Source organism: Parus major, chromosome 2 (assembly GCF_001522545.3).
Source record: "Parus major isolate Abel chromosome 2, Parus_major1.1, whole genome shotgun sequence".
Lineage (NCBI taxonomy): Eukaryota > Metazoa > Chordata > Aves > Passeriformes > Paridae > Parus > Parus major.
In genome coordinates this window covers 21,014,910-21,029,589 of record NC_031769.1, presented here as the reverse complement: position 1 = coordinate 21,029,589, position 14,680 = coordinate 21,014,910, and the positions used below count along the sequence as shown (strand labels likewise).

Here is a 14,680-nt window from a genome sequence, read left to right as displayed (position 1 = left end):
ATGAAGCTATTTCTGACAGTTCCTGTCAAACAAGAACTGTGTCCAGCACAATTTTTCTACATGAAGAGGAATTATGTTAACATAAGAAGCCTGAAAAGTAAATTACCATATAGATGGTAATACCTTTTTTCAAATGTAGTAGTATATAAACATTTTTTCATCAGAAGCTCTCAGAATTTGATTCAAGTATTACCACTTACCAAAACTTCTACGATCATTTATTACTTGATATGTTGTATTCTCACCCAACATGTAACTGAATAAATTTGACCTTATCTTTGTCTTTGTTGAACTTGATATGACATGGTGAGTAAACTGTTCTGCCTTCTCTAAAGTAAAGCTTCTTTGCTTGAGTGGATTTTTTTTCCCAAGCATCTTACATTCAAATTCACTATAAGGTAGTTCATAATTTTGTTTCTGCCTCTCTTCCTCCCTGCTCCAGAGACATCATAAAGAAGTGGAGGCACAGGTAAATCTGAAGGAAGATATCCTTTCTGCACTGGAATCAATAATAATACTTATTTTGTTAATTTTAAATGGCTCTACTAGTACAAGACTGAAACAAGCTGTTGTTCCTTACTTGTTCTTTCAGAATATCAAGGGGAAATGTTGCATGTGTTACTTGTTGCCTCTCAAAAATTAAAAGCCTGTCTTCAGGCGTCTTCCTGCTTCTCAGAGGCTTTTTGAAGGCACATTGTTTCTATAGCTTCTGTTAAGAGATATCTGCAAATTCTGTGAACTTTGAATTAAATTTAAGCTAAGGCTGATGTAGATTTAATCTCTGCAGATGAGCAATTTCAGGTAAAAAGTTTGTTTTTCTTGAACTGATGATAAACATACTGGAAAATTACTAATATTTAAACAAAAACCCAAACAAACAAAAAGACCCCAAAAAAACACCACCAAAGAGAAGAAACCAACAAAAACCATGAGAACTTTTCTATGTGTATCAGAGGTATCTTCTCATTCTTCTCCTCTACCTTTTTCCCAGAAACTGCAAGTTTTTTATTTTATAAAATTTTATAAGTTATTGCAATTTATTTTGAAAGAGATTTAAGATTTAATCAGACTTTTCTGCTGGACCAAGCCTTAGGTTTCAATATTAACAGGTTTTAGTCCTTAAGTAAATGGATTTCCTTGAAAATTGTTGCTTTCTTTCAAATATCGTTTATCTTCCACTGCCATCTTATCAAAACAGAAAATGTAAAAAGGTTCTAGAAGACTTCAAAAGAATAAAAAATAATAATTTGAATATCATCAGCTGCTTTGGAAAGCTCAATAACTCTATAAGGAAATTTAGTCTGGTAAGTCTTGAATTTTTAAAGCCTCTCTGTATGAAAAATAGACTAAGGGAAAATCTTACTGCTTTCAATTAGCCAATGGGAGGAGAGAGGAAGAGGCTTTTCTGAGGAGTGCAGAGCAAACAGACAAGGGGCAATTTCCAGAAGCTGCAACAAAGAACAGAACATTTCCTGGAAATGGCTAAAGTTTTGCCTGTTAATGGGAAGCAGTAAATGTATTCCTTATTTTGCTTTGCTTGCATGTACTGCTTTGCTTCACTTATTAAACTGTCTTTAACTCAGCTCACAGGTTTTGGTCCTTTTCCAGTACAATTCTCTCTCCTATCCCACTGAGCAGAAGTGAATAAGTGGACCTTAGCTGCTGACCAGGATTAATCCACAAGTTGGCACTGTATTGTCATTTATAGTAGGAGAAAATTAAGTTGATCTCAAGCTGCCACATAAGACTCCCTCAGTTAGGAGTAAAACACAAATTGGTGTGAAATGTGATGTATTTTACTATTGCACTTTAGGGTAATTTTGAGTGTACTGATAGTACAGAATGCATCTCATGGGTTCCAGTCAGCTGGCTAGCTTTGTATATGAACCATAACTAAATCACAAAAAGTTTCATCTCAACATAAAGAACTTTCTCTATATTGAGAGTGGCAGAGCACTGGCACAGGCTGCCCAGGGAGGTCAAGGAGTGTCCCTCTCTGGAGGCATTTAAAACTCACCTGGACATGTTCCTGTGCCTCTTGCTCCAGGTGACTGTGTCTTAGCAGGGGTTTGGACAAGATGATCACCAGAGGCCCTTTCCAACACTATCAGTTCTGTGATTCTGTATATGTAGGAGGCATACATGATTGCTCTTTTTAATTTGTGGTTTGAAATCGTTTGGGCTTATTTTTTGCTTTGCTAGGTTGTGTTTTGTTTTGTTTTTTGTCAGCATATCTGATTTACCAACATCTTTGTACTGAAACATGATAGGTATATTTTTAGGTTGTAGTTGCACTTTTCCAGATTACTTTTTCCTATGAGAATTCTAGAATGATTCTAGAATGAGTCAGTTTTGTGGATTATTTGTAGATCTTGCACTTTGGTATTCTTGCTTATCCTTATGTCTTAGAAAATCTTTACAGGAGTCTTTAAAAGAAGGGTTTAAGGGCACGTAGAAGATGGAATTTCGCCCACCTTCTTTTTTTGGCATACTGCTGATACTTCATTCTGTGGAAGGAGTGAAAGGAATTGAGAAAAGAAGAGTACCATATGCCTTTTTAGAGCATACTTGAGTGACATGAACAGAAGGAGAATAAGAACAAAACCTAAATTTTACAAAATTACATCATCATAGTAGAGTTGGCCAAGGATAAGCAATATGAAACGCTGAAACATGAAACATGTTTGTGATTTAGGATTGGAAGGATGTAAATTTCAATCTATGAGTTTTAAAACTTGTTGCAAGTTGGTTTAAGGTTGCTTGCCTGGAATGAGTTAGAAAGCTATATTTGAAAACATCATTACTTAAACACTGTAGCTTTTGGAAGTTACACTTGTGAGATTACTAGCAAGATAAACGAGATTGCTGCTTTATGGCATGGCACATAAAATTTGATCTGTGTTCATTTCTCTTGATTATTCTTTTTACATGTTCTAAAGTTGTGTTATTAAAAGTTATTACACTTTTCCTTTGTGACTTAGAATATTTACATTGCCACTTGGTGGCCTCATTTCATCAGTAATAGAAGATAAAAATGTAAGTTAAGATCCTTTTTCTTCACAGGTGTGCAATTCAAACCTTAACATGATTTTCCTACACATCCAGGAGCAATATACCCCTTTTTGCAATGAATATGTGAATGCTGTAGTGATTGCTGTTGTAGTTCTCAACTGATGAATCACTGATGCTGGGGTGGTCACACTTAAGAGCTCCTCAGTAAGGGTAGAACTGAAATGAATGATTTTTCTCCCCATTCTTCCTCTCCCATCCTTGAAGTTTTAATGTTCCAATCAAAACAAGCAGAGGATCTTGTCTGCTACCAATAATTTAACTTCTCTTTTTTTTTTTTTTTTAGGACAGGAATTTGTTCTGATTTTGCCAGGCTTCTTTCCTGCTTGTTCTGCATCCTTAGTTCTTATTTTTAAGATTTTATTACTTGAAAATGTTTTTCTGTATCACTTTTGTGAAACTATACCCAAGTCTCTGTGGTTCCATGTTATTTATATAATTAGCTGTGTTACAAAATGCTAGTTTGTTGTTGCTGGGTTTTCTGGTTTAGTGTACTTCTATCTGGGTTCAAGGCAAGCAAATATTTATTATATCGTGCTTGGGACATGAATTTATAAAAATTTCCTGCCTTGCAAGCTTCTTGTCAATTCCCCATGCCTTGCAAACTCAATAATAGTAGGCTGGCTGAGTGGATGGTGAGGTGGATTGAGAACTGGATGAATGGCCAGGTCTCAGAGGGTTTTGAGCAGTGGCACAGGGTCTAGTTGGACTGTCACTAGTGATATCCCCCTAGGTTCAATCTTGGAATTGTTTAACTTGTTCATTGCTTACTTGGATGAAGGGGCAGACGCCTTAGCAAGTTCACTGATGACACAAAGCTGAGAGGAGTGGCCGATACTCTGGAGTGCTGTGCAGCCCTTCAGAGGGACCTTGACAGGCTGGAGGGACTGGAAGAGCAGAACCTTTTGAAATTCAACAAAGACAAATGCAGGGTCCTGTAGGTGGGGAAGACTAACCCCACACACCAGTACAGGCCAGGAACTCACCTGCTGGGAGGTTACTCTGAGGAGAAGGACCTGGGGTCCTGGTGGACAATGAGCTGTCATGAACCAGCAGTGCCCTTGTGGCCTTGCAGATCAATGGTATCCTGGGGTGCATTAAGAAGAGCAATTCCAGCATTTCCAGGGAGGTGATCCTGCCCCTCTACTGAGCCCTTGTGAGGCCATATCTGGAGTGTTGTGTCCAGTTCCATACTCATCAGAATGAGGAAGAAATGGAGCTCCTGGAGTGGGTCCAGCAGAGGAGAACGAAGATGACTGGGGGACAAGAGCATCTCTCTTATAAGGAAAGCCTGGGAGAACTGAGTCTGTTCAACCTTGAAAAGAGGCAGCTGAGAGGGGACCTCACCAGTGTTTATGAGTATCTGAAGGGAGGGGGTCAAGAGGATGGACCAGGCTCTTCTCAGTGATAGGACTAGCAATAGGACAAGAGGCAACAGGGAGAAATTGATACACAGGAAATTGCACCTTTAATATGGAGGAAAGAACTTCTTTGCTGTGATGGTGACTGAGCATTGAAACAGCTTTCCCAGAATAGCTGTGGAATCTCCTTCTCTGGAAAAGAAACCACCTCTTCAGAAGCCATCTGGGTGCAATACTGAGTAATGGACTCTAGGGGACTGCGTGTGAGCAGAGAGGTTGGACCAAACGACTTTCCAGCCTCAACCATTCTGTGATTGTGTGATTCTGAACCCACAGTCTCACACTCTGCTGGCTCAAGGCTAGGTACTGCCTGAGAGCAAGAAAGTGCACTGTCACCCAGCTTCAGTCTTCCCTTGTAATTTTTTTGCAAAATCCATGTAGGTCTTTTGCAGTTGAACAGCTCCAGATAGCCCCAGGTCTTCTGTCACACACTACAAGACATATTGCAAGCTGTAACAAAAAGACATCTAGTTAATACACAGGTAATGATTTATGGCTAAAATGTTGGATTCTTGCAACAGTGCTTGACTGTCCTCTAAAATTACCTTACTAGATTCAAAGTTTCTTCATTCTTTCCTGACCTTAGTGGTTGTTGATTCTCTGAAGTAATATATCCTTTCACTGCTTGGTGCCTACTCATGATATTTTTATTTTTTTTTTAGCTACTTGCTCAGTTTTCTGGGATTCCTTAATGTACATATTATAAAGATTCCAGCTAGCCCCAGGCTGCTGATATTCTGGATATTATAATTCTGCTAGTGTAAGTGAACATTGCAAATGTTTACCCAAAATTACATAGATGAGAAACATTCCATGCTTATTTCTCTACACAGAGCACAATCTTCTGACAATGTCTGCTGAAATACAAAGAAACAATTACATGTATCTGTATCTGGTGTTATAGATCCTGAAATTATGTAGTGGTTTACATTTGCCAATTTGAATTTCCCAGCCAACACACCAAATAATGTGGTGGGTTTAGCATTGGCTAATGTCACCAGTGCTCTTACTCATTTCTTGCTGTGAGATATATATCAGGAGAAGGGCAAAACAGGCTTTAAACTTAAAAGGTATAAAGAAACTTTATTAACAGGACTGCAAGAATAAGCATCAGAATAAAACCTCCAGAACACCTTTCCTCCCTGTGCCAAATGTTTTCCTTTCCCAACTGACAATATAGAGACAAAACCTGGGATGTTAAAGCAATACCAACTATACAATAGCCTTTCATCAGTTCTGATAGGGAGAGGAGTTTTTTCTTGTCATGCTATGGAGACTTCTCCACAAGACACAGTTCTATTGTACCTTTTCATTTCCACAAATAGCAGCTGCCCAGGAAAAAAGCTCTGCATCATGAAATTCCTCCCATTTTCACAGCCCTCCTAGAGATGTGTCCATGGGACATGAACTCATGGGGTATTATTTTAAGGATGAGTTGTTCAAAGGCAAAGGTTCTCTTCATGTCTCTGTGATCATCTCTGGGAACAGAGTTTTTCTTCTTCTCTCCCTGGGGGCAAAGGATCTTCACCACTCTCATCTCTCTCTCTGTTTAAGCTACTCCTGAGATTATAGATACTTCAACATCTGCTTGGCTTTATCAATGGATGCCTTCGCTCACATCTACAGTTTGAACACTTCATCCCCCCATACTCTCTCATGAATTAAAGGAGATATTTCAGTATATCATTGTCCATCTCCACAGCCCTACCAGAGAATATTTCAGCCCCATTCAGCATGTCCTCATTTTCCTTCCATCTGAGGTTTGACTCTTTCTTTACTGACCTTGGTGTTTTCATGTTGTCTTTCTCTGTGTCATCGTTCTTTTTCTCTCCCTGGAGAGAGGAACAAGGTCTGCAGGTCTCATCTGTGTAGTGAAAGGGTTAATATCCTGCCCAGCAGCCGCAGTACTCCCAGTGCTGTATTTTGGGCTGCACTGGGTGCCTTTCTCTGCCTGGCAGCCGCTGGGAGGGGCGGATGGTCCTGGCTCAGCCTGGAGCTGTTGGTGAGGGCCAGGGAGGGTTTAGTGTCAGTAAGATATCAGCAGCCATGGGCTGGCCCAGACTGGGGCCAGGCTCCTGCAGCCTCCATCTCCCGCCTGGGAGCCGCTGGGGTCCGGCCTGGCCTTCCCCAGGCCACACAGGCCATGGAGGAGCAGAGCCAGCCTCACCAGAGCTCCGCTACCTTCTGAGGCCAGAAGCCAAGAGAAAGTTCCCAGGCTTGTGGTTTTTAAAATGTGGATCTCACAGAGGTGGATCTGATTTCTAAATGGTGCAAAATGTTGTCAGTTCTCAGAATTAGCCAGCTATTGGCCTTTGCCATGCACAGAGGAAGCTCCCAGCAGCTTCTCTCAAAGAAATCAGTTCCGTGGGTGTTTTCTTACTTTAGTCCCAAATGTCAATCAATGTGAAACCACCACAAATCATTAGCTGTTTAGGTTCACACTGATGTAGCTACTGCTGTTGTAGGAGCAGTACTCTGTTTCCATTGTAGAACCTTCTTCAGACCGCATGTCTGTGGGACAGGTCTCAGTGACTATAACCCTGTTTCTTACATGCCTTTCTGAATCAGTTAAAAGCCCATCAGTAATGCCCCTTACCTTCCTTCACTGACTGATACATCTTTTCAGGCAATAGCAATGTGGGTTGTGCATGTGCTGTTTTACAATCATCTCTATGCCTTCTTCAGTATAGGATCTTGGCCTTCATTTCTCCTAGAATTACAGCTCTGTTCCATTTCAATCGTTGACACTTCAGCCATCCTACACTCTGATTGTCCCATGTGTGTGTTGGTGATTACTGCTTAAAGGCTTGAAGATTCTACTGATACTAGTAGGTTAACAATGTTAATAGTACTCTCTACTTCCAGTGCCTTTCTTTCTCTAAAACTGGTATTTTTGCTACTTCTATCCATGTTTTTATTCCCTTGTGACATTGTTACATCTCAGGCAAATAATATGCAATTATTTATTTATATGTATTTTTACTTCATGGGGTTTGAATGTTGCTTATAATACATTCCAGTTACGATAACTCAGAAGTCAAAGTTTCTGCATAATAGTGTTCAAAATTCCAGTCACAATTTCTACTCCCTCTAAAATGGTGTCCATAAAAACTCTTGGTTGTACTCAGTCACATGAAATCCATTTATGGATCAGTGTTGCAATGACCCTTTAATAAAAGCAGTATATTTGGTCTTCCTTAGAAAAGTCAGATAAGTGCTTTGTTCATAGTAACATGCACTCTAATTATTTTGTTGCTACTGGATAGTATTTGTACACATAAAATTTTGAATTTTTTCTCAATTGGAGCTGTTTAAAAAAGTTAACCACACCAAGAACAAAATGCTGTGAAGTAAATATTTAATCTCTTTTTTTTTTTTTTTTAATTTTTGGTTTCACTTTTGGTTTTCACAGTGTTCACTTTGGTTTTTCTTAGTTTAACTGTCTCTTGTGATTTCCACTTGCATTTCAGTTGCTGAGGTTGTTCAGGTTCCATCACAATTGTTGTGCGTTAATTTGGTTTTTATCCAAGTAAATAGAAATAAAATACACAAGTTAAATTTGTATGCTGCTTCAAGCACTCATAATACATTCTTTTAAAATCAGAGATATTTGTTAAAATCACAAGATTATTTTTGGCATTGTGGAATATAGATGCTATTATCTAGCCCTCACATTTGTCTCCCACAGTTTTAAAGTAGTGGAGACAAGTATCTAATGTTTTCATTGTCTTTGGTACAAAAGTGTTTTCCACTGTCACTACAGGTAACGTCTATTATCAATAAAGTGAAGAGCGCTTACTACTTCCCTTGTTATGTAAGCAAATATTCACAATTTTGTACCTAACATAGTTAATAATAAAAACAGAAACAGACAAACTTTACTCAGACAAAACTTAATAATTAATTTATGCTGCTTCTTTTAAAAGCCGCTGTCAATAATTCTGTTGAGGATTCCTTTATGTACTCTTAAATTTTAATTGCAACATTTATAACATAACATTCTTGCTTTTGTTAGCTTATTTACCTTTGATTAAAATCAAAACTGGAACTATTTAGGCTGTTTTCCTTTTATGAGTTTATCTTCATATACATGAGGTTCTGCTTTGTTTATAATTGGAGCTAGTTCATCCCATTTACAGTTTAGACTGTAAACTTGTGTGGAAAATATGCAGCATTACTTTCCATCCTCCTTGCCATTCTGCACAGTAGTGGTTCAGTCTTGTGTGTTTATTTGTGCATTGAGCATTCTTTCCCATCTGAGTTGCTATAGCAACATTAATCTCTTTCTATGTGTTTAGATAGGGTCAGTAGCCATTCTTTAGTTAAAACATGAGGCAGACTTTTTTTCTCCCAGACATAGCTCTAAATCACATGAAATTGGGAAAAGCTGTGACTCACAGGTCATTGCAATGACCAGAAGATGCAGTATCCCAAACCTTTCTGTAATTTTTCACCTTTTGGCATAATGCTATTTTTATAGCCCCATTGAGCCATTCAATTTACCTTGAATGGCAAATTCACAGCTACATGGAGCCTTTCTTTTCTTCACAGGCTTCCACATAATTCCTTGATGATTTTCCTGGAATATATGTTCCTTGTCTCAAATAAATTTATTGGTTTAAATTGCATCTGGAAAATACAATGAAAAATGTCTGCTTGGTGGTACACTTGGTTATAGCTTTCTTTACTGAAATAACTTTGTCAGTTAGTCTAGGATTAGGAAACCATGTTTACTTCCACCTTGCATGGTATGTGGGACTAAGATGGGACTGCACCAATTCTGGCATTTGTATCCTAGTCCTTGTATCCTAGGTTGTTATCCTGAATTTGGCTAGGATAGAGCTCATTTGTTTCTGATATTTCTCACTGATATTTTGGCTGTTGCTAAGTACTGCTTACCCTAATTCAAGGACTTCATAGTGTCTCATGTTCTGCCAGTGAAAAGCTGCATGAGAAGCTTGGGGCAGGAGGAGGACAGTCAGGACAGCAGACCTGAGATGGCCAAAGGAATATTTTCCACCACATGTCATATAAGGTGAGGGAGTTGTCTGGGAGGAGCCGATCACAGTTCAGGGACGGGCTGAGTATCGGTTAACAAGTGGTGAGCAGCTATCTTGTGAGTCACCTGTTTCTCCTACATTTTATGTCCCTCTCTCTCTCTCTCTCTCTCTCTTTCATTATTATTCCCATTACTGTTATTGTTGTTGTTGTATTTTACTTTGCCTCAGTTATTAAAGATTTCCTACCTTAACCCACCAGTTTTTACTTTGTTCCAGTTCTGCTCCTCATTGCACTGGGCAGAGAGTGAGCGAGTGGCTGTGTGGCATTTAGTTGCCATCTGGAATTAAACCATGGCAAAAATGGTTTATGAATTCTCTAATGTATTAATTTTATTTTTCTCCTAGTGGAGGTATTCACCACAGCACAAACTAAGCAATTATATACCTGATGCCTTGGAGAGGCTACCTGGAACAGAATCTAGATAGTGTTAAAGGAATAAAATAGGTATTAGAAAAGCCTTCAAAGGATACACCTTGGGCAGTACAAGAGCCCAGCCGTGGCTACACCCAAGATGGATGACAGGTCACAAGTTTTCACACTTTTATAAGATTTGGTCCTTTTACATATTAGGGTTAGTTGTCCAATTACAGCTTCAGGTTATGAAGTTCCATCCTCCCAGGCTGCTCTCCTCAATTTGCTGTTTATACTTTTTGGGCCTAAAGCTGCAGCTGTGTCCTTGGTTCTCAGGCTGGAAAAGGATTGTTTAGTCTAACTACACTGTGAAGAGGACTTGGTAACGCTTTATATGAAGTTCAGAGTTATATACCAAAGCAGTACCAAATCTGGAAAATATGAAAGCTAAAACGTAAGGCATCATACTCATCTATCTTCATATTTGGTCAACTAACTACCTTCTAATAATCCCTTTTGCATTCAAGCACTCTCTACATGATATTGCTCATGCACCTATTGGAACAAATCTATTTAAAGTGTACGTAGTGTTTGTTATGTACAAGTGTTCTTTACCTGGTTTATCTATGTTCAGGATTTCCTATCCACGATGAAGAGGCTACCAGATTTCTGTTCTGTGTTTGTAGGTAATTTTTATTCTACTTTGGTAGCCAAATAGTTAAAGCTTGATGTATCCAGTCTGAAACTAAGTATGAAGCTAGGTCATTTCCTTTGGGTTTCTCTTTTGACATCATTAGCAGAGCTTGTGGTTCTGTTGCTTGTGCAGAGTGAAGGCAGACAGCTCTTTTTATTTTTCCCAGCATATCTAATAGAGGATTTCCCATACTTTTGATAAAAACTGGAGCTATTTTTGAGCCACACTGAATAACCTGTGGCACGAAGTCAATAAGGGAGCTTTTATCCGGTGAGAGACACATAAACAGGTAAAGTGCATTTCTGTTCTTTTTAGTGGCTAAAAAAGCTATAGAGCTAGTGTTAAAGTCTTGCCTTATTCTACAGAAAGATCTCATTTATAAAAGCCAATGTGTATCCAGTTAGCCTAGGTTTGATATATATCCAGTTGTACTTTTCCACTGATTATGTACTTCAATGGAGTATGTGTGATATGTACTTTAGTGGAGCATGTGTAATACAGACTACTGCAAAAGAGCCTCTACTGATGTATATCCAAAATTAATTGCCTATACTAATGCTAAACCTGATTTTTAATACAGAATACAGTTTTTTTTTCCTGCAAATCATAAGAATCTCAAATTGCACTGGCTAAATAGGAAACAAAATAAGTCAAGTGTTCTGTTTAGTGTTATACAAATTTCAGGCTTACAAACAACCTGAGAGGTGGCTATATTATTTAAGTGTTAAAATCTCACTTTTAGCTTTTTTTCTTTGCTTTTAACCCTGGACAAATCAGATGTTAAAATAATAGGTCTCTGTACTAAGATCTTACTTTCCAGTAAACTTGTTGATGGTGGATTGCAGTCCTTCCTCTGCCATTAAAACACAATTTCTATTTTTTCACATTTTAAATTACAGACACAAAACTTGAGGAAATTCTGTTACCCAAATATCCACTGTTTTTACTTCCTCCGGATTCTTAATAACAAAGCATCAATGACTTGCAGGAATCACTCCACCCTCACCTCCCACTGGTCAGGCCCAACTTCACAAACATCCGTAGCAAAATCTGCAGCTAATCCATTTTGTTTCAATAAGACTGTGCCAATAGTTCCCGGTGTTCCTAAAAGGGATCCTCCCACACTCCTGAAGGAACAGGAGAAGGAAACTCCTGAACTTGGCAGCTATTTAACTTCAGGCAGAGATCTTAATACAGGTACTTAAACATCCTTTAATGCATATAATGCAGTAAGTTTTATTATATTCCCTCTTTCTTGGGTTATAGCTGGAAAAAATATTTGTTGAAGAGTGGTTATTGACACTACGGTATCAATTCACATCATGGCACTAGTGGTAGTTAATGTTCTTCCCTTGACCACCCAGTACTAATATTGTTATTGGCCGTTTCCACTGGTTATATTGTGATTTTACCTCTAGACCAGGGGCAAGTAGACAGCTGAGTCTCCCTAGTCTTTGTTATTGAGAGGAAGAGATGATGTCTGAGGGCTTTGTTGAGAGGGACCTATTATTTCTGTAGTTTTTATTCCTTGTGATTTTTTATTTGCTTGACAAAATGAGATAGCAAGGAATTTATGTATTCTAACCCATTTTCTCAAATATTTGCCTCTTCTCAATTTTTATCTTGTTTCCTTCCTGCAGTTTCATTGGTGTCTGCAAAAGGAAGTTTTTATCATACTGTCCAAGAATATTTTGCAGTTACCATTACCACCTCTTTTCACATAAAGAGCTAAAGCCACACTAAAGACTGTTTTTCTATTCCTTTGTAATTTTATTTTAAATGGAGGCTGTGGGTCATGTAAGACCATATTTCTCAAAATTGCAGTCTGTAATGTCTACAGTGTGTAGACCTTTTATTAGAGCCACAGGACTGGGATTTCCTTTTATTCTTTCTTATCTTCATTACCTTGTCCATTTTCCATCCATACCTCCTGAAGCCGAATTTGTAGTTCTTCCCATTGTGCTTGACTCACAGGTCCAATACTTACTCTTCCTAACTTAAGTCTTGTACTGCTGCTACTTAAAAGCCAGTGCTTCTGTTTGGTCAGATACATTCCCAGATACCTATACCAACAATTATCCCAGGATTCACAGTATTATACATCTCATAGCATTCTAGGTGGAATAACCTGCTAGCCAAGTCTCTTGTCATTCCTTAGATAACTGTTCTGAGACATCTACCTACTAAATTTCTTACAGGAAATTGTGCCTGCAGTATAGCTGATAATAATACTCCATTCTGAGGCTGAGTAATCTTTACTAGTTAAGGGAAGCTAATCCTTTAGTCCCAAAAGCCCCATTTTAAAAGTTTCTGAATTCAGTGGCCTCAAGTTTTAAGCAAATACTCTTGCTTGCTCTACAGTCAGGTCAGCTGCTATTGTTACAAAAATCTCCCAGGGGCAGCACAACCCAAGCAGGAGTAACCAGTGGGTGCATTTTTTTACCATTGTTCTGGTTTTAACTGCATCATAAAAGCCTATTTTGTTGTCACTGTAACCTGAATTTTCAGTATAGTTGTGGTCTGAGTTTCCCTTACATCCTTGTATGTATAGTTGACTGTTGTGTTCTGGGTGACTGGTATTGAAATAAAAGAACTTTCTGAGTGTGCAGAAATCCATCAGTGTAGTAGAGGTTTCAGGGTGTGTCTTCAAGTTAGTAAATGGTTCACTGCAGAAATTATAAGGTCAACCTAGCAATCAAAAACTGAGAATCTACTTTTAAAGACCATTAGACTAGTATTATACACCCAGATCTGAAGAGAGAAAAAAGCCTGAATGTTCTTATTATCAGCTAGATCAAAACTGATGCACAGCAGAGGTTGGTAACATTTGCCATTATTTCCACTCTTATTTTGCTGATATAGAACATATACATATATTTTTTTCCTTTTTTGTTGTTCACCCCTCTTTTTCGTGTATTAATCTAATTATATACAAAGAAGAAGAAGGGGATTTTCAGAGTTGAACAATGCAATTATTCTTTTCCTCTATTTCCTATCTTGGTTTAACACTAATGTATGTATGAATCATCTTATATGGCAAGACAATGAAGTCCTTATCTGTATCCATGTGATCTGTTGGGAGGAGATCAGTTTACTTAGTTTACCATTGTCAAAATAGCCACTACTATGAATATTTGTAGAAGCACAAAGGATGTTTTGATGACTACCATAGTGGTGGCTCATAAAAAGAAACAAGATAAGTTTAACTGTTCTTGGGGTTAAGATGTTTATGGGGAACTTCTTACTATGAAATATTGAGATAAGCATTATTCTGCCTGCCCAGATTCACCCTCTTGTGAAACAGAGGAAATTGTCAGTTCTAATGCTGGATTTAATGGAGCAAGGTGAACTCTGTACCAAATTAAATGTGATAACACAATCCGACCCCCAGTGCATGAAAAGACCATGCACTCATGATGACTTAGACTTAGTTCCATTTTTAGACCTTGAGGAAACATGTACACATACTTTCCCTGAAAGACCTACCACTCTTGAATGATTCAGTTGATATATGAATATAGGTGGAAATCTATTAGGAAAGTAGGTTGTAAGTATGTTCTGTGAAGCAATACACCACATCAGTGTTCAAAAAGAGATTTTGTCACATATATATTTGGAACAAAATGAAGTACTGTATTTCAATAATTTATGTTCTTGTAAACATGCAATTTCATATACACAATAGATTATCCAATTGGTGTGTGAGAAATTCTTCTGGTCCTTTCAAATATAGTAATAAGCATCTTTCTTTGCTCAGGTGTTCCATAAATAACCTAGGCAGATACATTCTCTTCCCTCATGTGCACCATACCATGGAATCAGTTTCATTATAGGACTTGGCCTGGTTTTAGTCACGCCTGCTTATAACTTCCAGCTCAGTGGATGTCTTCATGAACTGATTGTCAGCCATGCATGATCACTGAAGAAATAATCTGTCTTCTTTACAGTGTGGGATAATTTAGCAATATATTCATCCTCAGACTCTACAAAAAATCCTGTAATGTCTTCTGCAAATGGCCCATGACATAGAATCACTGCCATGTTTTTGACTCTATTGCTTACATAAAAGGCTTTTTTTGCATGC

The 14,680-nt window shown here is 38.2% G+C and overlaps 2 protein-coding genes across 3 annotated transcripts in view; one reads left to right on the top strand and one right to left on the bottom strand.

The window, feature by feature from the left end:
- The window catches only part of LOC107215556, a gene marked incomplete at its 5' end in the record, with an annotated part of 821,761 nt that overhangs the window by 703,224 nt on the left and 103,857 nt on the right, over nt 1-14,680 (bottom strand). The window lies entirely within an intron of this gene.
- Nucleotides 10,674-14,680, top strand: part of ABCB1 (ATP binding cassette subfamily B member 1) — a 48,032-nt gene continuing 44,025 nt past the window's right edge. For both annotated transcript variants that reach the window (XM_015615657.2, XM_015615665.3), the window contains exon 1: nt 10,674-10,885. The gene's annotated coding sequence lies outside the window, so the exon portion shown is untranslated. The remainder of the gene's footprint in view (nt 10,886-14,680) is intronic.